Source organism: Pithys albifrons, chromosome Z (genome assembly GCF_047495875.1).
Source record: "Pithys albifrons albifrons isolate INPA30051 chromosome Z, PitAlb_v1, whole genome shotgun sequence".
NCBI classification, from domain to species: domain Eukaryota; kingdom Metazoa; phylum Chordata; class Aves; order Passeriformes; family Thamnophilidae; genus Pithys; species Pithys albifrons.
In genome coordinates this window covers 28,396,719-28,423,816 of record NC_092497.1, presented here as the reverse complement: position 1 = coordinate 28,423,816, position 27,098 = coordinate 28,396,719, and the positions used below count along the sequence as shown (strand labels likewise).

At 39.5% G+C, this 27,098-nt stretch overlaps 1 protein-coding gene across 14 annotated transcripts in view; it reads left to right on the top strand.

Moving 5' to 3' along the window:
* LOC139685103 (uncharacterized) overlaps positions 1-27,098 on the top strand; it is a 140,935-nt gene that overhangs the window by 96,630 nt on the left and 17,207 nt on the right. For 12 of the 14 annotated variants that reach the window (XR_011700030.1, XM_071581708.1, XM_071581705.1 and 9 more), the window contains one exon: positions 15,508-15,646. The gene's annotated coding sequence lies outside the window, so the exon portion shown is untranslated. Of the gene's footprint in view, positions 1-15,507; positions 15,647-21,881; positions 22,446-27,098 lie in introns of those variants that run through there. The other 2 variants (XM_071581713.1, XM_071581712.1) reach the window with 1 other exon arrangement.

Here is a 27,098-nt window from a genome sequence, read left to right as displayed (position 1 = left end):
ATGCCATTTTCATAGAGTCTCAGCACCTACACTTGCAGGTGGGACCTTTCTGCACCCTCTGATGGATGGGCAGATATGAGTCCATCACTTTCTGTCCTTTGTCTATAACTTAATTGACTATGACAATTCATCTTAAGAAAAAAAAAGACTGCTTATAAAATATCTATAGTCAGGCTTGAGACGAAAATTTTTCAAAGATATAAATTACACTCATTGAAACCTTGTGTACATCTTCTTCTCCTTGACCTGCTCACCACTTTTTGTCTAATTAGCGCCATCTGTCTATCTATCTATCTATCTATCTATCTATCTATCTATCTATCTATCTATCTATCTATCTATCCATTTCTAAGTAAACATTAATTCCATGTATCCTGAAAACAACTTTGAAGAGATTAACCTTCTGTAACTGCAATAATTATGAAAGTGAGTTCACTTCTCCTGTAGCTTCAGGGTAGGGGCACAGAAAAAAAATCTTCACTGGACCTTTTCTACAGAGAAGTTACCCCAGAGCTGTGGAGTGGACACTGAATCACAGTGAAGTAAATCATAGTTTTACTCCTCTGCTTCCTTGGAGCATCTTCTCTGGGGTGCAGAAGAAAGTTCACATTTTCATTATCCCTACTGTAGTTTTCCTTCCCTCCTAACAAGGATGCAGAAACCCCAAAACATCCTCCAACATGCTTAGAACTACAGTATCATGAAGATCTTTGCTCATTTTAGAAAAACTGAGTTACATATTTTCCTGATCTTTCTGTAACTGTTCTAAAAATAGAAGCTTATTGCACACAGCTGCAACACAGTGCTGTAGATTTTGTAATTTCCAAATGTATGTTCTTAGTAGCTGTATCTGCTATTTAAAGGACTGATCAACTCTTACTATGCACATTTAGTTGTCTTTGCAAGCATTATTTTTTTAACAGAGGTAGGGAAGAAGCTATGTTATTAAAAAGACAATGTATTTTTTTTCTCATGGTCTAGATGAAAATAATCATGGTAGTGTAAATTTTATTTTAATTAATTTTCCTATACCACTCTTGAGGAAAAATCTCTTGATTATTCTGTTTTCTGAGAATTTTCTTTTTTTTAATAGACCAGCTTTTGTGTGTTGAACATTTCCCATTTTGCTCTTTTTTCATATGACTTTGTGTTCCCAGCCTTCCTACTCCCATGATTACTGCAAAATCATCTGCATTAAAAAAATAATTAAAAAATTAGTTTATGAAAGAAGCTTTCTGAGAACAAACTAAATAAAATATGGTGAAAACTTGCTCTTGCCAGCCTTCAAGCCATTAGGATTTTGATTCTTGTTCTCATATTAGTCTTCAGATGCTGTCAATGTCATTGCTCCCAGAATTAGTTGCTTACAGTTCATCCCAGTAGGATTAGTTGCAAACTTACAGTCATACAAGTGCAGAAGTGTTTGCAGAACCAGGCTGTTTAATAAGCAGCTATGCACTTGACTGCAAGAGGATGGAAAGAATAATGAGTCATCACCCCTCCAAGGGCAGTGTAGATCAGCTCCGTAGCTGTTACTGTGGAACATGGTCAGACACAAAAATTGCAAATGTCCTTTTCTCTTCAGTTTCCTCCCTCTTCCTCTCAGAAGTGGGACCCTGAACTGTGACATTTATTTTGTGTTCTGACCATTGTGGTTTCAGACAGAGAAGATTATGGGTGGTCTGGTTAATTACTTTTTCAGTTTGACATCCTGGTGTATCAGCACGATTTTTGTAAAGGAAATTCTCAAAAAATGTTTCTTCTTGGATTATGCCTGGAGGGCATCAGCAACACCAGAGCATTTCTAAAATGGAGAGTGTGGGCACTCAGAGCAGGAGAGCTAACTATGAGAGTCTGTACTTTTGGAGAAATGAATGTGCCTGTGCATCTCTCCACAAACATACATTTTATTTTATAGGATGCTAACTGGGCACTGATTTTTTTGTGAGAATGATGCTCACTTCACTGTGAAGAAGAAGAGCAGTGGATTACATGTCAACTGATCAGTAAAGGCTTTAATCCTCATTTCTCTTGTAACTTTTGTAGTTTTCATGATTATGAATTTAATGCTTTTGCCTGAAGCATGACACACAACATCATTCTTCAACTACCACACCAACAAACTTCTCTCCTAACTTCCAACTTCTTGTATGAAGTACCTGATCCCCAAGATCAGTGCAAACTTAATGAGGAACATTTAAAATAAGAAAGTTCATGTATTTTATACATCAAGTTTTACAGCACAAACTCACAGCAAATTGTTCCTTGCATATGTCATGTTTGGGTAGGATTTTATACTGTTTTGTATTTCAAAAAAATTATCCTATGCAGAATTATTCTTTCAGTAAATGTATGCCATAAATATGAGATATGACATATTACAGATGAGCTGATACCACAGTGAGAGAATCTTATTTTCCACACTGTCTAATTTCTTGCTGTATGTCTGCAGTGACCTGATGTTGCAAGACTTTAGTTGGCATCAATATTTTACACCTTCTACCTCCACAAAAGAAAGGAAAAGTCCCAACATACACAGCTCCCAGTCATGGCAATTATTTGCAGCCAACATCACTCTCCTCCCAGAGCTGGCTGCACTGACTTAAAATGGACTTCAGTGAGGTGGCAAAGATATCTGCCAGTGGCTAATTAAATTAAGGGCTCCATCTGGATTCATGGGTTTAACTCAGAGTTTCCTTACCTTTATGCATTCACTGTGGAATAAAGTAATTATATAAATCTGTTGTCATATCTAAATTAAGGACACAGATACCATCCTTGACTATGTTGCATAAACCCACACATCTTCAATCAATAGAAATATAAACCCATATTCATGCTTATAAAAATAGCTTTTGCTTAATAAATAAGTTTATTTTATCTGTGCCATATGCTTCTTCCATATTTATAAATATGGCCTCTGAAAACAGTCCTATTTTACTTCAGGTACATAATACAAATTATCATCCTTAACTACTAATCTTTTGGGGTCTTAAATAGATATTGATCTTTCAAGAGAATAAAAATATATCGGCTGTAATTTTCTGCTGCCCGTGCTTTGTGCTACATGCAGGGAATCCTTTGCCAGTAAAATTTCTAAGTAATGGGTTCTGGGCATGCATACTACAGTATATTTTGTTAACACATAAAGAGAAATATCCCAGTTTCCAAATCTCATCTATTGCCAGCTTTAAAAAATTATGAATGCTCCAGAGGGAACAATGACTGTGCTCATTGCAAAACTTGCATTACCGGTAAAACTTGAGCAAAAAATAACTTTACATCATGCAAGTGTAAAGCAAAATAAAGAAATTAAATTATTCGTATCAAATCTGGCTATATCTGCTAAATATTTTCTACCCATTCTGAGAGAGAAAAACAGAAGGCAAACTAGAAATGAATAGAAAGAATAATGGTCAGTAGCATGTGTTGCATATTTTTTAATGGAAAGTAACTTAGCACTTCTGAAATAAAAGATGTTTATTCTCGTGTTTCACTGTCTGTAACAATCCTTAAAATCTATCTCTGAAACAGAAACTGTACATTCATTAGCATATGAATAGTTGACACATCAAATTGGTTGTACAATAACAGAGGGACATTTGCTATTGGTGTATGCACACAGACAAAGCAGCCATTTTAAGAAGGGGAGAGGGAAGTAAATAAAAAAATAAAATAAAATAAAATAATAAAATAAATAAAATAAAATAAAATAATAAAAGATGTTGGTGTTTAACCCATTCTCTGTCTCTCTGGTTTCGAATGACAGTTTTGATCAGGGTAACCAGGTGGATTGGCTGGAAATTCCTGAAAAATTCCCCCAACTGAGCATCCAGGTTAAATGCTGATACAAAAATAAGATGTATTAAATTTTATTCAGATGCTACTGGATAAGACAATGAAAGAAATTTTTAAAAATCATCCAGAATAAGCAATTTTGTGTGGACTTTGGGTGGGGGGAGTAAAGAAACAAGGAGTTTGTACAGAAATGAACCATTTCTTATGTACAGTTTTATTTCATGGCAACAACCTCATGGCCCTTGGGTCAGATATGTGAAGCTATTTCTCAAAGAAGCTGCATATATAATTGAGACCCTTTGAAGGGTTCTCAGTTGAAGTTGCCAGGCTACATTCATTTCAAAAGCAGAGCCATTTGTTGTCAAATTTAGATCAACTCTCTCGGTACCGGGTATGTAGTTTGAAGCATGGCTTTGCAGACCGTATGTGCTGTCTGAGGGAGGAGGAGTGGTGCCTGCTTACTGACTGTAGTGGTGTTTTGCAAAGGATGAAAATCTTATTTGTATTTAGGCTTGAAAAACCATAATCTAACAACAAGATAGATTTCTGAGGGATATATTTATGCTTTTTTCTCTCTTAGAAGACACACTGATCTTTTTTCTCCTGTTCTTTTCTTTCCTTCTATTTTTTTCAAAAAAGTAATTATTTCAGTGTTAATTTGGGAATAAATTAACAAATTAATATTTGCTGATGCTTCTTCTGGAAGCACACTGTGACTGCCTTAACCTTTTTTTTTCTTCTTTTTTTTTTCTTTGCTTTTGCTTTAAATGAGGCTCCAAATGTTTAAACACATAGATTAGGAACCCAAAATATCTGTATTTTTCAGATCCATGTGGCCAGATGAGTGTGATCCCAAAGCCTGTACTTGCACTGGTTACAGGTGTAACTGCAATGTGACTTCTGTCACATTGAAGAGATACTGAAAACAGAAAAGATTGCACAAATTTTTTATAGTTTTTTATTTATTTCCGTGAGCATCTCAGTGTGCCATGTGCTTTCCAAGCAGAGGAGAGATTTCTGTGCCCCAGGGGACTCACATGGCTGTTACATACATGACATGGGACTTGAGATGCTGTCTTTTAAGTAGCAAAGGGCAATGGATAAAAGCGAAGAACAAACAGACAGAACCACCAACATCCATTCACCATATCAGCCTTCCTTCCCTGGGCTCATGTACTCCCTGTGCTTGCTTTCAGTAAATACTGTTGAATTTGAGTGCCAATAGCAAAATGTTTGTTGAAAGTAAATTTCCTATGCTGTGAAGAATTCTGCTTGCTAGAAAGTTGGTGCCCATTCCTGGTGGAGAGATGTTGGACACACCTGAGCTGAGTAGGAACAAGTGTGTGCTTGAAGGGAATATGCTTTGGCTCATATCCTTGAGGATTATTTCCTAACCTTCACTGAAATCAACCACCTTTGAGTAAAAACTAAAAGAACAGGTACAGCAGTTGATGACTTCTCCAGCCAAAGGCAACTGATTAAGTAAGTGCAGGTTTTTAGTATTGGTAATGAAGTCACAGAGCAGGGATTTAAAAAAATGCTAAAGGTAGCATTCTTAACTATCTGTGCTTTTACTTCTTGAAACAGAAACTTAGGACATTTAATCTACATTCCTTCATCAGCATAAGACGCTGATCTACTAAAATCAGGTCAAGCCTGTTGTAACTGTTGACAGGTGTACTGGTAAGACTGAATTTCATCTTTGTAGTCTCTGGGTTGAGAGAGGACTTTGTTTCAGTAAAGATTATGGCAATACTACCAAACACTCAGGTGCCAAATTCAAGTGACCTTTCTTCTAAAAAGGGAACAAATAGCATTTCATTATTCATATATGTAAAGATGTTATGCATATATTTAAGCAGTTAGGAGGTGACTATCCCAAAATGCCTGCCACATTAGAGCATGCTTCCCTGTAGACCATACAAATGTCTTCTGAACAAAAAAAAAAAAAAAAAGGAAAAGATTAATTGACTTAAAAAGTGAGGAGAATAAAGCTACACAGCATAATATTTGCCCTTTGATTTTTCTAAAGGAATATATGTCCCTTCCAGCTCAAAATATTCTGTGATTCTGTGATAACATGTACACATGTTATCATGCTGTCCTGGATATTATTCTAAAGCTACAAGCCATTTGCTTATTGAAAGCCCTGTGCAGCTAACAATGCTACAGACCTAGTAAATCATGCCAAGCACTCTTTGAGAATCTTGTTTATTTACTGGTGGATGTGTATCCATGACAACACTGCAACATGCCAGACCAGGGTCAAGTCTTTTCTTGCTCCTGCAATATGAGATTAAAAGTAAGAGGCTAAATCTTATAAAATAGCAGATTTTCAAAAGACAAAACAGAGTTTATGGGATGGTATGATAGTTGTTCATGGAAATATATTTCTGATATTTCCATGTTTTCATTAGTTTCCACCATGGTTTATATTACATAGTGCTCAATGGTGAACATATATGGGAAGAGAAAACTTTGTAGCTCATCCTGAAGTTCATCAGCATCAAGGCTCAATTGTTAAGAATATCTGTTTTAAAGGGTATTACATTGGATCATGCTGTAATTTTTATCTTTTCTTGAAAAATGTTACAGGTTCTTTTCTATTTTTTGTTCTCATGCCAAATGTTTTGATGAGGAATGTTAATATGATCAAGTGGATTAGTAATGTAATTACCTACTTATATTTATAAATCTATGCATTGTCTCTGTGCATTTGTGTTTGCTGTGCCATTGATATGTTAGACTTATATGACTGAGATGCAAATTATGTGTATGTGGTGGAATTTAGACACAAAATGAAAATGCAATTCTTTATAAGCCATTGGTTTCTTACTGTTACTCTTGATTACGTTACCATTGCCTTGAGGAAGGTTGATTACTTTTAAGGTTTGGGAAAGCACCTTGAAAAGTTAAATCAAATTAATTCTGTGCAAGAAAATCTATGTAATAAAGGAAGAGTTTAGCAATGGAGCAATGGGCTCCAAAAGAAAATTTTGTCTTACTCTAACATGTCCAAATTCTAGAACAGGTTTCCCAGCACTCACAGATTTAAATGACAAAAACTGTTGATTTAATACATCAATATCCAAGTATATTGTATTTTCCAGAAATATTAGTATTTAGGCTAATATCTCAAGAACAAGACTAATATGTTAAAAAAGAAAGTTTTTAGGTTTAGTGTTGTGTGTTACTTGTGTCTGTTAGTTGATTCACTAAAATTAGAGATGAAGTCCTGAAAAAATGAGTAAGCCTTAGCTGAGAGCAGCCCAACATTGTATAACAAAAAACTGTGAGGATGAAGGTGTAGCAGCTCTGGAAATTATACAGAAAACACCTCTTGAGTAGCTGGCTTTCAGAATAATAGCAAAACAAAATAGGCTTGTTTTGTTTTTCAAGAAAAGGTAATAAATATAATGTAGTTTTCCTCATTTTCTATCCCACAGTGAACAACTATAACTGGACAGCTCTGTATAAACTCAAGCAGCAGTTGCTTTACTGAATAGCTGCTTTTGAAAGTACCTGCTCCTCAGCTAGAGGAAATACACAAGTTTTGGGCTTCTGTTGAGTGATTAGGATCATTATGCTTCTCTATGACAGGAATAGAAGGCTGGATAAGTCTATTTCTTGGTAACTTAATGGTGTGACATATTTGTTGTTAGAAAAACAATATTTCTCAAGATTGTTTCTTTGATGCCCATGCCAAACATCTATCCATCTCATGGAGAGACTTCCCTTTGCAATATTCTTCTTTTTCTGATCAGAATTTGTAGACCATCACCATTTTGCCATCTTCAAAATAATTCTAAGAAGCTCTTGTACAGAAATATCACAGAAAACTCCTTAAAAAAAACCCCAAACAATAAAAAAAAAAAACAACAAACAAAATCCTTGTCAAAGGAGAGAGCTCTGTCATCCCCATAATACAAAGAGATAGGAATGGGATGGATCTCCTTTGAACAGTGTTAGTCACTGTGGTATTAGCATGTAAATATTTATACAACAGCATATATTTTCAAGAGAGGTAGTTTCATTAATCATTCATTGCTGATGATCCAACCTGCTTAAATGATAGAATCATAGAATCATAGAATTGATTGGGTTGGAAAAGACCTCCAAGATCATCGAGTCCAACCCTCGGTCCAACTCTAGTCCATTTACTAGATCATGGCACTCAGTGCCACGTCCAATCTGTGTTTAAAAATCTCTAGGGATGGTGAATCCACTACCTCTCTGGGCAGCCCATTCCAATGCCTGATTACTCTCTCTGGAAAGAATTTTTTTCTGATATCCAACTTAAATTTCCCCTGGCAGAGCTTAAGCCCATTCCCCCTTGTCCTATTGCTGAGTGCCTGGAAGAAGAGACCAGCACCCACCTGGCTATAACTTCCCTTCAGGTGGTTCTAGACAGTGATGAGGTCACCTCTGAGCCTCCTCTTCTCCAGGTTAAACAACCCCAGCTGCCTCAGCCTCTCCCCATAGGGCTTGTGCTCCAGTCCCTTCACCAGCCTTGTTGCTCTTCTTTGGACTCGCTCCAGCCCCTCAATATCCTTTCTGAACTGAGGGGCCCAGAACTGAACACAGTACTCAAGGTGTGGCCTCACCAATGCAGAGTACAGGGAAGGATCACTTCTCTGGTCCTGCTGGCCACGCTATTTTTGATACAGGACAAGATCCCATTGGCCTTCTTGGCCACCTGAGCACACTGTTGGCTCATGTTGAGCTTCCTGTCAATTAGTACCCCAAGGTCCCTTTCTGCCTGGCTGCTCTCCAGCCACTCTGTGCCCAGCCTGTAACGCTGCAGGGGGTTGTTGTGGCCAAAGTGCAGGACCCGTACTTGGCTTTATTGAACTTCATCCCATTGGAATCAGCCCATCTCTCAAGTCTATCCAGATCCCTCTGCAGAGCCCTCCTGCCTTCCAGCAGGTTGATACTCCCTCCCAACTTGGTGTCATCAGCAAATTTGCTGATGATGGACTCAATCCCCTCATCTAAATCATCAATAAAGATGTTGAACAGGACTGGACCCAACACAGACCCCTGGGGAACACCACTGGTGACTGGCCGCCAGCTGGATGCAGCTCCGTTCACCAGCACTCTCTGGGCCTGACCCTCCAGCCAGCTCTTAATCCAGAAGAGGGTACACTTGTCCAGGCCATGGGCTACCAGCTTTTCCAGGAGTATATTATGGGAGAGAGTGTCAAAGGCCTTGCTGAAGTCCAGATAGACCACATCCACAGCCTTCTGCCTCATCCACCAGGTGAGTCATCTGATCGTAAAAAGAGATCAGGTTGGTCAGACATGTCCTGCCCCTCCTAAACCCATGCTGGCTGGGTCTAGTCCCTTGTCCACCCTGAAGGTGCTGTGTGATTGCACTCAGGATGAACTGCTCCATAACCCTGCCAGGCACGGAGGTCAGGCTGACAGGCCTGTAGTTGCCAGGGTCCTGCTTGCAGCCCTTTTTGTGGATTGGGGTGACATTGGCCAACCTCCAATCATCTGGGACCTCCCCAAAGAGCCAGGACTGTTGGAAGATGATGGAGAGCAGTTTGGCAAGCTCTTCTGTCAGCTCCCTCATCATCCTGGGATGGATCCCATCTGGTCCCATAGACTTGTTAGGATCCAGCTGGCTCAGTAAGTCAGTAACTATATCCTCCTGGAATACAGGAGGGCTATTCAGCTCCCTCTCCCTGACTACCAGCTCCAGAGGCCAGTTGTCTTGAGAGCCACCTGTCTTACTGGTGAAAACTGAGGCAAAGTAGGTGTTAAGTACCTCAGCCTTCTCCTCATCTTCCTTAACTGTATTTCCCTCCAAGTCCAACAGAGAATGGAGGTTTTCCTTGCCTCTCCTTTTGTTATTAATGTATTTATAAAAGGACTTTTTGTTATCCCTAACTGAAATAGCCAAATTTACTTCAAATTCCACTTTTCTTTCCCTAATTTTTTTCCTGCATGACCTAGCTCTATCTGTAAATTCTTCTTAAGTAGCCAGCCCTTTTTTCCATAGTCTGTAAACTTTCTTTTTATCCCTGATTTCTTGCAGAATCTCCCTATTTAACCAAGCTTGCTGTCTTCCCCTCCGGCTGGCCTTTTGGCACTCTGTATAGCCTGTTGCTGTGCACTCAAAATTTCCTTCTTAATACATGTCCAATCCTCCTGGACCCCCTTGCCTTTAAGGATTGTTTCCCAGGGTATGCTCTGAATCAGTTTTTTGAATAGGCCAAAATCTGCTCTCCGGAAGTCCAAAGCAGAGGTTTTAGTGGTGGCTCTCCTTTACATCCCTGAGGACTGAAAATTCTATTATTTCATGGTCACTATGCCCCAGGCGGCCTCCAACCACTACATCATCTACCAGCCCTTCTCTGTTTGTGAACAGTAGGTCTAGCGGGACCTTACCCCTGGTAGGCTCATTTACCAGTTGATGAAGGAAACTGTCCTCTATACACTCCAGGAACCTCCTTGACTGCCTCTTCTCTGCAGTATGAAGTTCCCAGCAGATATCTGGCAGGTTAAAGTCAACAACAAGAACAAGGGCTGGAGATTTTGAGACATCTGCCAGCTGCTTGTAGAATAATTCATCTCCTTCATCATCCTGATTGGGCGGTCTGTAACAGACACCAACAAGGGTGTCAGCCTTGTTGGCCTTGCCCCTGATTCTGGCCCACAGGCACTCAACCTTGTCACTCCTGACCTCAACTTCAACAGAGTCAAGAGACTCTCTAACATATAAAGCCACCCCTCCACCTTTCCTTCCCTGCCTGTCCTTTCTGAAGAGCTTGTAGCTCCCCATAGCAGCACTCCAGTCATGTGAATCATCCCACCACGTTTCTGTGACAGCAACTATGTCATAGTTTTCCTGCTGCACTATGGCTTCCAGCTTCTCTTGTTTGTTTCCCATACTGTGTGCATTGGTGTACATGCACTTCAGCTGGGCCATTGATTTCATTCTTAACTCGGGCTATATGCCCTTAGGCCTATCTCTGGAGAGCCCAGTTGCCATCCCTTCCCCACTCAAACCTAGTTTAAAGCCCTCCTAACCAACCCTGCCAACTTATGGGCTACAGTTCTTTTGCCCTTCCTAGATAAATGAAACCCATCTGCTTTGACGAGACTGGGCAACACGGAGTTTGCCCCATGATCAAAAACCCAAAAATTTTGATGATAGCAGCATTCCCTAAGCCACCTATTGGTAAGCTGGGCTTTCCTAAACCTCTCGTCATTCCTCCCAGCTAGCACAGGAACTGAGGCAATTACTACCTGTGCTCCTGTCCCCTGAAGAGATCGGGTCAGTGCCTTGAAATCTTTTTAAATTACCCTGGTACTCCTTTTATTAATGTCATCACTTCCAACCTGGACAACCAACACCGGGTAATGGTCTGAGGGTTGGATAAGCTTAGGAGGTCTTTTGGTAATATCCCTCACCCTGGCCCTGGGAAGGCAGCAAACTTCCCTGTGGAATGGATCTGGCCGACATATAGGGCCCTCAGTTCCCCTCAGAAGGGAGTCACCAATTACAACAACCCTTCTCTTTTTCCTCTTAGCTGCAGTTGTAACCCCTCCGGTAGACTGGGGGTAACCAGAAGATCTTGTAGACAGATCCTCCTCCTGACTGTTCTCCAACAGACTGTCCGAGTCCAGAGCCATATACCTGTTTTTTAAGGGCACCCTGGCAGGTGAAAGGGGTCGAGAGGGGGTGTTTTTGCCTCTATGACCAGGCACCTGTTTCCATTCGTCCCCATCCATATGGTCCATTCTGTCTGCCTGATGGCAGGAGGGGCTGGTCTTCACCACCTCCTACTGGGCTTCCTTAGGAGTGGAAAGGGTGTGACTCCACCAGTCAATTTCCCTTTCACTCTCCCTTATGTTTCTGAGCCTATCCACCCCTTCCTTTAGCTCTGCCAGCAGACACAGCAAATCGTTCACCTGCTCACATTGTACGCAGGTGTTTCTCACACTGTCCTCTGGTAGTAGGTCCAGGCTCAAACAGTCTATGCAGCCAGAGGCCTGAGTGGCTGCATCCTTTTTAGAGGGTTCTATCTGTATTGATACCCTTCTACTGGTAACAGGAGCAACAGCTTTCATTTTTTTGGGAGGCATGACTGCCTTGAGCTGTGGGAAAAGGTAGAACAGGGAAACAAACAAACAAACAAAAATAAAGAAAAAAGCCACAAAAATACCTAGGCTTATGCCCTGCCTGTTCGCCCTGCCTGTGCAAAGTGCCGTGCAAACTGCCGTGCCACGCCCTCACTGATGTGCCATGCCCCTGTTTGCCCGCTCCTGTTCGCCGCGCTCCAGGTCGCTTGCGCTTCCTAGAGATGTTTTTAAAGCCTTCTCGCTCTCCTGCTAACAAGCAAGCCACAGCTCCAACTCCCCTCTGAGTCGCCTGATAGCTGAAGGAGCAGCAAACAAAGCCTGGCAGGAATAAGTATAAGAGGAACCCAGTAATACTGTTGGGATGTTTCCTGCCTTGATGCAGATTGATCAGGATTCAGCCGGAGTGGCAGACAGCATCTCTGTCTTCTTTCCATACCATCTGACCTTACTTCAATTGTGCATACACCTTCCTTCATTGCCTTATTTCCAAGACAAGATTCCTGTTCAACCAGGTTGGCTTTCTGTCTCATCTACTTGCCTTCCAATATTTTCAAAGTGCCTGCTCCTGTGTCCTTAGGAGTGACTGGCATGACAGACACCAGAACCTGCAAAATATTTTCCAAAGGGACCTTACTTAGTAATTCCCTCAGCACCCTGAATTCTACTTTCCTCATGTTGAAGTTTTGCCAGAACTTTTCTTTCCATCAACAGAGATTTTAAATTTGATAGCTTCATAGTCACTGTGGCAAACCAGGCCACCAATCTTCACTTCACTCATGAGATCCACTCTGTTTGCAAGCAATAGACCAAGGTGGGGGTGGGCATCTTTCCAAGTCAGCTTCTTTAGGACCTGTTCCATAAAGTTGTCATCCAGATGTGTTAGGAATCTTCTGGCCTGAGTTTTACAAGCTGTGTCATGCTCCCAGTTAATTTCTGGCAAGTTGAATTCTCCCATAAGGACAAGGGTAGTTCACTTGGAAGTGTCCCTTAGTTCTTCAAACAATAATTTGTCACTGTCATCATCCTGGCTGGGAGGTCTATGGTAGACTCTCATGATGACATCTACAACATTTGTCCCTTGATTCTTGTCCAAGGCTCTCAGTTGTACCATATCCAACTGTGAGCTCCATAAAGTCTAGTCCTTCCTCTATTTAAAATGCCTCTTCTGTCCTGCCTATTCCTCCTGAAGAGCCTGTAACAAGCAATCAGGGCACTCCAATAATAGGACTCATCCCATCAGTGATGTCAAACCCCTGGGACTGGGTGGACCAAAGCTTTGAGATCATTTTGTTTGTTCCTTATGCTGCATGCGTTGGCATAGAAACATTTCAGTTGTGGTACATTGAAACCAATACCTTGTGAAGCAGATTGAGGAATCCTGTTCGTGGTTGGAACCTCATGTTTTGGCACTCCATCCCATCTCTTATCACTGGTGAGCCTGGTATTTTCCATTTCCCCCTTCCAAGTTATTTTAAAGCCCTATCAACAAGCCCCACCAGCTCCTGTGGTAAAAGTCTTTTTCTCCTCTGAGAAAGGTGCACCCCAGTAGATCGGGTGTTATACAGATAATCCCAAAATCACACAAAAAATCACACAATTTTTCCAATTACTCCAACCTCAGACTCACCTATTGATCTGATGGATCTGCCTATTGCTTTCAATATTATTCCTTGCTACTGGAAGGATGGAAGAAGTCAGTACCTGTGGTCCTGGTAATGATTTGACCAATAATAAATACTACAAATTGTAAATACTGGAATTTGTCAGTCTTATCAAAATACAGAGAATAAACAAAATATGTGAAATGGTGCATATTATTGTGTCTAACAACATCCCACTAAATAAATTGTTTTAAAATACCGCAGCTCATACTATGTATTCAAAAGGCAAGGCAAGGGAACACAACAATTTTTATTTAACAGTAATAGATGCTAATTTAGCTGGTTTTTGTATGTACATCTGTAATATTTATATGCCATGAAAACACAAAGGAATCTTAAAAGTTGGCTTAATAGTTGCAATTATGAAGTTGCAGATCTAGAACAAGTGTATAATCTCATATTAACAAGGAAAAGTGTAAACCAGTGATTTTTCAGCTTACATTTTTTGTGCGATGATATTACTGAATGTGCTAGACAAAATCAATGATCCCTTTTCAAAAATGTAGGATATTCATGTAAGTTTCACACTGAAAAAGTCAGACCAAAGCAAACAAAAAAAAAAAACCAAACAAACCCCCTCAAAGCAAACAAAAAACCAAAACAAAACCACAAAAAAAACAACCCCCAAAGCTAGGTTTCAATCTTACAAGAAGTTTCATAAGCACTTAGGGTATCTGCATTTAAGTTCAGATCACTGCTGGTAAAATGCTATTTTTCCTTTTTCAAACCCTTAAAAGTAAAATACATGTAATTTTACTTTACATTCAGTTTTTTTCTTACAATATTTTCCAAAATTTCTACTCTGTTTGTATTCTCTTCTTTGTCACATAATATACAGAATTTCAGCAAGAAAAGCAATTTTTAAATTCAGAAGTAATTTTTTTTTACCTGATATTTTTCCTAAACTAATTTTGCATTTTGTAGTGACAGATATAGGAGAAATTTCAAGGTTCTTTGTTATGTTTTTAATTTGTATGATGGTATTTGCAGAGGGTTTCAGTGTAAATGGATGAGGATGTGACTCAGCCAACTGGATATAGGTGATTTTAAATAATTTTAACATATTAGTTACATTACTTTAAGTTGATAGAACAAAGTATTTGAATCTAGTTGCCTAAAAGGAGGCAGTTAAAATGATCTCAGATCATTTCGAATCAGTCTAATTTTAAAATCAGCAGATTCCTGCCTCCTGCCATTTCCAGTGCATTAGTAGAACATATTAATCAATTAGTATTGATATTGTTTAATTGAGTGGCCTATTTGCTATACTCTCACAAGAAAAATTAAGTTGACCTGGACCTCTTATGAGATTGCATGTTTTCTTAAGCAGTTTAATTAGTATGGGCACTTTCACCAATAAACCAAATTTTATCTACATGTTTTCTGAAGGTATTCTGAAGACTAGCTCATCACATTATTTTAAAATAGTAAGTCTAAAACAGAGTAAATGATAAAGCTTGCAGAGTACATCCAACTCACTGATTAAGTTCTAAAGAGTCAATACATCACCTGCAAGATCCAACATTGTCCCTAGAAGAAACTCAGTGAAGTAATTAATGATATTGATACAAATAAACAGCCAAGCACAGTCCTGTTCTTACAACTGTGACTTGGTCTAAGTTCAGTGGAGTTTTTCTTGATTAACCTCACTCTCACACAAGGCTTTGCAGACGGGTGACATGAAGATGTTATTTGTATTAGTCTGAAAATAAATATTAGGCTAAGCAAGTGTAAAAAATTTGTCTCTCAGACTCACAACATGCAGGTTACTAAGGTCCCTGGGCTATTTTTATGTCCTGTATGTGTGAAACATATATATGAATATATTATTTATAATGGTCTGTTCAAACACCTCGCATAATTTATCTATTTAAAGCTATGGTTTTGCTGTACACCTGCGCATATCTTTTCTTGAATGCTCTGAAATATAATTATTTCATTTCATATTTTATAGGGGCAATGGAGTTTAGAACTGACTTGATGTACATTTGGCAGAAAGCCAAAGAAGATCATAATCAATGTCCAGAAGAAAATGCCAAATACAAGAAAATAACCGTGACTTGATGTGATTTAATATCAATAAATTAGTTAAGGTTAGTAGAATGAATCCTTGATATTTTCTTATTAGTATAAACTAAAAATATTTTATAATATATTATAACAGTTGTAGCTTCTTCCAACTAGGTCTATCCATCACAGCCCAGATTGAAATTTTGCTTTTCCTCCATATAATGAAGCCAAGCTGTTGAGGAAGGCTCATGACAGAAGACTGACAGATCCTGTTCAAAAGCTTGTTCCTGCTGTTTTCTGCAATTTCCTTTCTGTTTGTTTTTGTTTTGTTTTGTTTTAATTAATCTTGCTGTTTCACAGTGGTGCAGCCATCCTGTCAATCATACCTCAAAGTGATTTTGGGTCACAGCTTCACCTTGAGCTATGCCTAGCACAGCTGGTGCCAAACAATGTGAATTGTCTTCCTACACCATGTATGTAGAGGTCCTGGTGGTGCCTCTTTCCTTCTCTACTCACCTCATGTCACATTTGGGTATTTTATGTGAAGGAGTCCCAGCAGCTGAGGCTTGATCTCACCTCTGATCCAAACTTCACTGTCTGAGCCCTTCCTTCTTCCTATCTACTGCCCCACCCACAGATGCTGCCTTCCCAGCCCAGAAAATCTGAACTACTTTATTCAGAGGACAGGTGCTGTGGGCTGAGGGAATCTGCAGCCCTGGGGAAGCAGAGGGCTAGGTGATGTCCTGAGTGGCTGCAGGAACAGATGAAGCTCAGTAAGGTAAAGTTATGACAGAAGCCTGTGTTTCCTGTGCTCCCACTGAATGACCAAAGAGAATACAGCAAAGAACAGGTGGGACATAATACCTCTGACTCCTCTGCTGGCTTTTGTGTCATGTCCATGCACTGTGGGAGTCATGTTCAGTCCAGCCTATGCTTTCTTGAAGATTTCATCAGATGGGCAAAGGTGAGAAAGCCCAAGAGACTGCAGATCATAGAATGGTTTAGACCTTCAAAGGTCATCTACTCCAACTCCCCTGAAATGATCGGGGATGTCTTCAAGTTGAGCAGGTTGCTTAATTACCCATCCACCCTGACCTTGAATGTTTCCAGGGATGGGGCACGTACCACCTCTCTGGGTAATTTTTGCTAGGGTCTCACTACAATCATAAAATTTAAAAAACAAAACAAAACAAAACAAAAAGCTTTTTTACAAAAAGTGCAGTGGGACAATATATAAAGAAGAAATACATACTGCTGTCTAGCTGAAACCAACTGAACATTTCCAAGACAAATCCTACACCACCTACTGCTCTTGGCTGGAGCTGCGTAAAGCCACTCAAAAAGTCACCAAGTTTTGAAGTTGTGTATATTATTTTCTCTCCCTTCTAAAGCAAAAATACCAAAGATGCTAAAAGTGGTATAAACCTGCACCATAGTTCTGTGAGGTGGGCATAGAGAATATTTTCCACTAAAATCCTGCTGGTAGCAGAGTGGAACTTCCAAATCCTAATGCGATGCTAGAAAAAGTAAATCACAGGTCTATCAACATGGTGTGAAATTGTGGAATATCAAGAGAGAAAAGGTCCTGATTTCACTTTCACTCTCAGAATTAGAGGAATATCCTTCTTGCCTCATTTTCCTGTGAGTTTGATGGGTGTGATGTACAATGTTTGGTAGCCAGGAAAGACTGTTCCCATGTTAGGAAGTCAAAATAGTCTCAGAGCAGTTCCAAGAACTCACTTTTAACTGGACTTGAAAAGGACCATAACTATACCTTTGGAATTTCAGCAGGCTGTATCAGATAAATCATTAAGAAGGTTCCACTAGTACTGAGGTATCCCTGCTCCTCTGGGGAGCAGCCTCAGAGAGAAACATCCCATTTAGTCCATGAGCTGTGCTGCCTGCATGCCTGACGACTGGCTATCTCTGCTATAGACCTGCTAAGAAACCCCAGACTGATGCACTTGATCTATGCTGAGAATTGAATGATGCAGTAGAAAAGGCTATTAGTTCTGCAAAAGCTACAATACAATTCCACATAGACACTTCCCATTCTGAAATATATTTGAACTAAATTAACTTCTGAATAAAAAATTAAGTGGAGAATTGAATGGATGGCACCAGAGTCAAATTGTGGCATTCTGGATTCTCCTCCTTTTGCTAAACAAAACAAAACAAAACAAAACAAAACAAACAAAATCAACAACAACAAACAAACAAAACAAAAACCCCACTAAACCAAAAAAGAAAAAACATCGTTCACTTCCACCCTCTTTTGTATAACCATTTTTAAGTATCAGTGTGATTGTCACAACCATTAGATAATGCTTTCCACATCTTAAACCTGATTCTCTTTCTTTTGCTTCTCTTAATATCTGGAGAGTTCAAAAAGGTAACACTTTAAGCGTGGATTATTTTGTTTTACTTCTGTGGAGAGAAGATGTTATTTAACTTGAAAAATATTAATTTGGTTTTGGGGTGTTTGGTTTGGTTTGGGTTTTTTGGAGGTGATACATTTTAGCTGTGCTTCATAAAAGCATTTAAGATGGATTACTGATTAATAGGAACCTACAGTTCTGGGTGCGTTGGAAACAACACGTTAGCAATAAAAAAAACCCCTTCATCTGTATCTGCACCATAAAATATTCTGAAAACAATAGCAATGGGAAAACTGTATAGTGAGATGTGCAATTTGCATTTGGACAGCATATGGGATAAAAATAAACCTTGAGAGGAGGCACCAGTAGAGTGTAAAAATCTGACTCTCAGTAACTTTTACTTGGTCCCTTTCATTATTTACTTGTTGCACCATATACTGGAAATGCAGGTCTTCTATTACACTTCTACTGACTTGCTTGCTTTTGCCACCATGGACCATAACAGACAAGTCAATGACAGTTTTTGATTCTAAACAGATAAACTTCAGAAACAGGCCAGTTTACAGTCAGTCATAATTTTGCAATGGAAAGCAACAAGGAAAAGCTATAATCAGTATCTAAAAATTATTTTTCTAATTTTTAATATTTATAAATTGCATTTTAAACTTTAAAAAGTTTATTTCTATGAAACGTGGTTAGGCATGTTTCATTACAAATTTCTCTGAGAACTATCCATCTTTATCAAATTATTGGGGTTTTTTTCAAAAATTTTTACTCTATTTCTTTATCTCAGCAATATACTAAAGCTAAAATTCAATGGAAAAAGCTTGAGTCAGTTTCAACTAATTTTTATTTTTGTTGCTACTTTGGATTCATATTATAGAGTTTAACATTTTAGAAATCTTGTAGGTCCTTTGCAGACAAAATCTTTTTCAACCTTGCTTGAAACAAAGATTATAAAATGGAGCACTCTCTCTCTCTCTCTCTCTCTCTCTCTGTGTGTGTGTGTGTGTGTGTGTGTGTGTGTGTGTGTGTGTGTGTGTGTGTAACACAGTCCCTGATCATTTTACATGCAATGTTCTTCTGTCTGCTCAGAACACTTTTTCCACCGATATAACTTAACATTTGAGGTAATTAATGTGTACGTCTTTTCCTAATTTACTAATAACATTAAGAATTCATGTTGCTTAAGCATTTTTCTTTGGTTGGACTTCTAATAAATATATTTAAATTATTTTAAATTGCTAGGATTTTCAGAAAGTTAAGCTGATGAAAATGCTCCTCTTTTTGACCTTGATCTACTTTAATCTGGGTATTGTAGTGATGGCTAAAGTCTAAGGTCTGTGCAGTACAACCCTACAGAAATAGAAGAATAAAAATAGCCTATTTTTAATAAGAGGTTTTGGGGCCACAAAATCTATGACCATGATATCATCATCACTTTTTATAGAATAAATGGCTTTGAGAACTGTGAACTTTTTTCAGTGATCTGAACTGTTCTGAAAAGAGTGTTCAAACCTATTTCAGTTAGGGATAACAAAAAGTCCTTTTATAAATACATTAATAACAAAAAGAGGGGCAAGGAAAACCTCCATTCTCTGTTGGACTTGGAGGGAAATATAGTTAAGGAAGATGAGGAGAAGGCTGAGGTACTTAACACCTACTTTGCCTCAGTTTTCACCAGTAAGACAGGTGGCCCTCAAGACAACTGGCCTCTGGAGCTGGTGGACAGGGAGAGGGAGCTGAATACCCCTCCTGTATTCCAGGAGGAAATAGTGACCGACTTACTGAGCCAGCTGGATCCTAACAAGTCTATGGGACCAGATGGGATCCATCCCAGGGTGATGAAGGAGCTGGCAGAAGAGCTTGCCAAACCGCTCTCCATCATCTTCCAACAGTCCTGGCTCTCTGGGGAGGTCCCAGATGATTGGAGGTTGGCCAATGTCACCCCAATCCACAAAAAGGGCTGCAAGCAGGACCCTGGCAACTACAGGCCTGTCAGCCTGACCTCCGTGCCTGGCAGGGTTATGGAGCAGTTCCTCCTGAGTGCAATCACACAGCACCTTCAGGGTGGACAAGGGATTAGACCCAGCCAGCATGGGTTTAGGAGGGGCAGGACATGTCTGACCAACCTGATCTCTTTTTACAATCGGGTGACCCACCTGGTGGATGAGGGGAAGGCTGTGGATGTGGTCTATCTGGACTTCAGCAAGGCCTTTGACACTCTCTCCCATAATATACTCCTGGAAAAGCTGGTAGCCCATGGCCTGGACAAGTGTACCCTCTCCTGGATTAAGAGCTGGCTGGAGGGTCAGGCCCAGAGAGTGCTGGTGAATGGAACTGCATCCAGCTGGCAGCCAGTCACCAGTGGTGTTCCCCAGGGGTCTGTATTGAGTCCACTCCTCTTTTACATCTTTATTGATGATTTAGATGAGGGGATTGAGTCCATCATCAGCAAATTTGCTGATGACACCAAGTTGGGAGGGAGTGTCGACCTGCTGGAAGGCAGGAGGGCTCTGCAGAGGGATCTGGATAGACTTGAGAGATGGGCTGATTCCAATGGGATGAAGTTCAACAAGGCCAAGTGCCGGGTCCTGCACTTTGGCCACAACAACCCCCTGCAGCGCTACAGGCTGGGCACAGAGTGGCTAGCGAGCAGCCAGGCAGAAAGGGACCTTGGAGTACTAATTGACAGGAAGCTCAACATGAGCCAACAGTGTGCCCAGGTGGCCAAGAAGGCCAATGGGATCCTGTCCTGTATCAAAAATAGCGTGACCAGCAGGACCAGGGAAGTGATCCTTCCCCTGGACTCTGCATTGGTGAGGCCACACCTTGAGTACTGTGTTCAGTTCTGGGCCCCTCAGTTCAGAAAGGTTATTGAGATGCTGGAGCGGGTCCAGAGAAGAGCAACAAGGCTGGTGAAGGGACTGGAGCACAAGTCCTATGGGGAGAGGCTGAGGGAGCTGGGGTTGTTTAGCCTGGAGAAGAGGAGGCTCAGACGTGACCTCATCACTGTCTATAACTACCTGAAGGGAAGTTATAGCCAGTTGGGGGCTGGTCTCTTCTCCCAGGCACTCAGCAATAGAACAAGGGGGCACGGGCTTAAGCTCTGCCAGGGGAAATTTAAGTTGGATATCAGAAAAAAATTTTTTACAGAGAGAGTAATCAGGCATTGGAATGGGCTGCCCGGAGAGGTGGTGGATTCACCATCCCTAGAGATCTTTAAACACAGATTGGACGTGGCGCTGGGTGCCATGATCTAGTAAGTGAACTAGAGTTGGACCAAGGGTTGGACTCGATGATCTTGGAGGTCTTTTCCAACCCAATCAATTCTATGATTCTATGATTCTATCTGGTGGCAGTGTTGGAATATGAGGTACCTTCTTTGCATCCAGGGTACAGCTAAACTGTGCTCAGTGACCAACTCAGAGAGGAGTGAAGCAGCTTAGACTTTTAGTGGATGTCAGTCCTGACAGCTTTGCTTTCTTGTCCTAAATTAATAGAGTAGAATTAACAGTTGGTGCCCTGAGCAGGTGCATTTAGCTTCAGATGCAGCTACATTCCCATGCAAGGGAGTGTCGATATCAAACTGCAGGTAACTGTCCAAGAAAAGAGGAAAATATGCTTATGGAGAACCATCCTACTCCTCGTTAACTCCAGATGTTTTTCTTGACCTTTAAACACTTGAGCTAATGTGAACACAGTGCTGAGCAAGGAATTAACTGTGCTCGCTGAAGACCTGCTGTCTTGCTTCCATTTTAGAAGAGAGAAGAGCATGGGCTGAACTGGGACTGTAGCACCTACAGTCTCCTCAGAGCATCTTAGATGGGAACTCATTTAAACCTGATTGTTTGGAAATAATTCATGGGAAAAGTAAATCTGGCTCCAGATTTTAATGGATATTGCACAATAGAAAGCAAAAAGGCAAAAAGCACAAAATTTGGACCCGTATGCATACAGTATTTGAAGGCAAAATTAGTCCCACTTTATCTAATAGAAATCAAGAAGAGAAATATCTGTGGACCTACAACACCAATCATTATCCTACGGGGATGAAGGCAATGCCACCTATACCAAGCAATGTGCAAAGAAAAAAACACAAACTATGCATTTCTGTATTTCTCTTTTCACTGTTATGTTCACCTCTGTGTCAGTGTGTTGAAGAGTTAATAACATTTCACTGCTTCAAGAGGTCATTTCACAACTAAATGCAGCAATTTGAAGTGGAAAATGTAACAAGCATCAAGAAGATGTTCCATGAGGTGGCATTCTGGAGGTACTCTTTGAGGAGTACATTTGCAGAATTGTTTGATTGCTTAAAGTATGCAGGAAACTATAAACCTAACACAGCATTAGTGTTGAGTCTCAGAATTGCAGTCAGCTCAGACATCACCCTTCCCCTTGGAATTACAAATAAATCTGATATGGAATTACTTAACATGGAAATGTTCCTGTGCAATTTGCTTAGAAAAATGGCGTTTCCTATGGACTGAACATTAAGAAGGTAAGATTTGAATCTGCTTTGTGATATTAAAACAACTGCAGCCAGTCTTAAGACTGATGAAAAAGCTTTGTTTAAACAGCATAGAGCTGCAATTTAACCACATCTCAGATCAGCTGGATCTTTATATTTTTTGCCTTTTGATAGCAACTGTAGAATAGTTTACTGATAAACTGTCAGTATGCCAGTATTACAAGTGTCAATGTTGATTTTATTTAAAAGAAGCAGGTAAGTGGCTTTGCATGTGAATATGTGGACTTCAGTGGTTACCGCTGATCAATGATCATCTCAGTTCCCAAATCTCAGAATGCAACACACAGAATTAAATCTTTGGCCCAAATATTACTGAAAGAGAAAGAAATCATAGATATCTAATCACATTGGAATTGTCTGTGCTGCTGCAAGGAGTTTGGTTTTGTGTCAGTCTTGCTTCCATCAATTGGTGTCAATCAGATATCCTAAAGAAAAAGCAAATACTAGTTCTTCTTGTTATTAATAATATTATTATTCTCAGTTTTATATAATTCTTTAATTGCCTCTTGGCATTCTTCTACTTTTGTTACTAAGCTGATAAAAAAATATAAACTCTGTTCTACACCTCTCATCGTGCTGCATGGGTGCTATACCTTGAGCTCCACAGAGAAATTCAGCAGGATGAGAAGTGGAAGGAGGCAAATTCATTAGAGGGAAAAAAGCAGAAACATGAACAAACATTTAAAAAACAGCTTTTGTGAAGTCCCCTTCCACTCCCCTCTCATTTATGTTTTGGTTTTGAAAGCTTAAGATTTCTCTGTGCAACCAAATTTTGTTTTCTGCTGGATCCTGCAAGGAGACACCTGCTCTATTTTAAAGGTTTTCTTAGAGAAATGGCAAACACTGATATTTGAACCACATAGAAGTCACCAACACCCATCCCCCTAGACTCCTCCAGGATCACAGATAAATTGTTTCAGCCAGCTGTCTAGCACCCCAAAGGTGAAATTCATCAACCTTGGTGAGTTAAAAACAAGTAGAGTCATAGCATGGTTTGGGTAAGAAGGGACTTAAAAGATCATCTAGTTCCTAACCCCCTTCCATGGAGGGTTGCTCAAAGCCCCATCCAACCTGACCTTGAAAACTTCGAAACATGGGGCATCCACAGCTTCCCTGGGCAACCTGTGCAAATGTCTTACCACCCTCAAAGTGAAGAATCTCTTCCCAATATCTAATTAAATCAATTTTATTCCATTCCCTCTTGTCCTATCACACCATACTCTTATCAAAAGTCCCTCTCCAACTCTCTAGTAGCCCCTTTAGGTATTGAAAGTGTATCTAAAGTCTCCCCAAAGCCTTTGCTTCTCCAGGTTGAACAACTGCAACTCTATCAGTCTGTTTTCATAGGCGAGGGAAATGAACTTAAATATTCCCTAACCTGTTCTTTTCCTGCAGTACCCAGAAAAATCATGACAACTGATTTCAGTCAGCTAACAACTGAAAACCAAATTAAACTATTTCACTGAATTTCATTTGTGCATCTTTTTATCCACTGAGCAATCAAATAAACCTTCCCTTTGTTTTCTGCCTCACTACTATTGTACTTACAGAACAGTTTCCAGACACTTTTTATCTTCCTGTTGAATTCTGAACTCAGTTTGCACTTCAAGGACCTGACAAAGAGATTCTAATGCATCATATCCAAGGTCCATCTGGCCTTTTATCCTACCTCCAACCCAGGTTAATAGCAGATATTTAGAAAATAGCATAAGAAGTGGGCAAATGTGTATTAATTTTTTTTCAGCAGCTTGTGGTTAAGGAACTTGCATATAATAGAGCTGGGGAGGGTTTGGGGTTTTTTTTCTCCCCAGTGAATTGAAAGGTATTTTTGACTTACACAATATTCCTCAGTATGAAGTACGATAGCAAATCACACACTTTGAGAAATAATCGACCATCTACGAAGGTATCCAAAATATTCTTACTAATTTATCAGTTTTCTCTTTACAGTTCTTGATTCTTTTAGGCTTTGTCAGTTTGCACTTCTCTGAGATGTGCCAGCTCCTATAACTTCACTATTCTTTTGTGTGGAGTTAACCCCACTGAAGCTTCCTCCATGCCTCTCACAAAAGATTTGAATTTGATGAGGCATCATCTTCCAACTCTCTTTCCACTTCTCTCAAAGCCCTGAGTGAAAAAGCAAAGTAAGGAAAATCAACAGCATTTATAATTGCAACTCAGCACTGAAAAAATAACCTTCATTTACCTTTGAGAGTTATCCCCCATGTAAGTAGATAGCACTTGCTTTGCAATCAGAATGAGAGGTTTTTGTACTCAGATTGCATTTTGTAAATTGCTGATGAAGCTACAGGACAACAGACCAATAATTCATTCAAGTGAGGGCAATGGGTGCAGAATAGACACCTCGAATAAACTTAGAGATACCAGCTCAGGCTTTGATATTAATGAAGTCAACACAGATTAGTTAACCTAATGAAGAAAGAAATTATTCCATATTTAGCTCCATTATGCCATAAGAAGATATCTATGAGCAGCAAGCCAGTAGTGTAACACCAGCCCACTGAGCTGGGACTGAAGTGAAGTCACTTTTGGGGAGTCAGGCCCAGGTGTAGTCATCAGCCTGAGCTCAAGTCTTTCATAAAGGATGTTTGTAGATACTTTCTACATGTAGTATTTCCTTGAACATCCAGTAAAACAAAAAAAATACAAAAAGGACCATACTGTCTTATAACTGTTTCTATATCCTCACCAGAAATAACGAAGGAAAACTCAAAAAAGCATGTCTTTTCTTCATTGATGCAAATCATGTATGCTCTGCATAACTAACTTTTTCCTTTATGTTATTCATTCCAGCTGAGTGGGTTGCTTCCCTGGTCACATAAATATCTTCAAGTGGATAAAAGCCACTTAACTACACACCATACATTTCAGAAGGAAAAATTAAGGGAATTTCTGTAATAGTTTACAGAGCTTGGTGTCCTATGCTTATCATTTTAAAGAATAGACTTACCTGCATACCCCAACATCTGTCTATATGTGTACATGTAGGCATTACTGAATTATAAATTTATACACAAGTGCACACATGCCAGCAAAAGCATGTGTGTATATTTACTTCTGCTTCTGCTCTTATGTTGTAAAAACTCATGTTTTTAGAACTGGAAATAAAGAACCTATGCAACTTTTTTCTTTTTTATTCCACAGTCCAAGTAATGTCCCCATATTTGCACATTTGCAGGCACTGTTAACAGAGTTTAGACCCTTATGCTGGCATAAATCTGTACCAATTTGTGTTACCTAAGAGTTAGGCATTATCAGCTATAGAGAGAGGCACCTCCAGAAGTAAAAGTTCAAAGAGGTGGGATAATTTATCACCAAGTGTTACACAGCAAACTTAACACCTTGCTTAAATTGGATGTCTCCCTTCAAGAAAGGTAAAGTGAGATGAAATAATTTTTTTCCAACTACTTGATTGCTGTTAGTTGGCTCAGGAAGATCACTTCACTATGCAAATAACTGGATTAAAAAAACCCAAAAAACAAAACAACAAAGAGAAAGCAGGGTAAGACCACTTGTGCTCTGCCAAAAACATAGAGAAATCCAGGGATAGATGGATTTCCAGTTTCCTATAATGTGCAAAGCTGCACACAACAACTCATGCACTACCAGCTTTCCTTTGTATTCAGCTATTGCCACATGCATATTCAGGCAAGTGAGCAAAGAAGTTTGTAGGTAAAAATACTGCTTTTTGATTTTAATGGGCATAAATATGAACCAACACAAATGACTGGAGGCATTAAAATGTACCCATCACTGTTTGGCATCTTCAGAATTTCAGTGTTTGTGGAGGAAGTAAGAAAAGTATGGAGCTGTTGAAATATTATATAATATTTTCCTCCATCAAGAACCAATTTGTTAACAAATATTTGAATATTCTTATTTTAAATAAATGACAGCACTAATACTCTTAAACATATTTTAAAAAACCACATTAGATGGAGCAATAAATAAAATGTGCAACTCAAATAAACACCCCTCTCTACACTCAATTTTAATGATGTCCAAAACTGCTTGATCTTTAATTCTTTGACACTCTTTCATGTGAGTGAATCAAGAGAACACTCAAGTCTTTCTTTCTAAATGGTGGGAAGGCAAATTGTAACCTCCTGTGAAGAATGACTGCCTATCAACAATATGACCCTTTGTTATATTTATCCAGAAAGCTTCAATTCCAAAGCTGTTGATTCTGTTCTTTTTATACATACTTCACACACTACAGAAAATAAAAACAACCAGGCCTTTACCTCATTCGACAATGAATTTTTAGGGGACACAGTGTTTAAAATATCTCACGTATGAAAGAGAATTCTGTGTTTACAATCATTCATATTGCTACATAAAAATTAAGAAAACAATTCCTTTTTATCTAGGTAGTTAGACTGTGCTCAACAGCATGGGATTACCCTTAATGACTTCTCTTCCTTAGGGAAGAATTTTGTCTAGTTGGTTCACAGTTACTTCTGAAAGTTAAGGATTGAAACCATGTGCAAATTTGATTTGCCCCAAAGCAGCAGAATCATGGCTTTGTTCTTCTTTGGAAATTATTGTCTGAGTGATACTGCACATGTTGATGAAATTGAAGTCAGGTTCCATGGCCTTAGT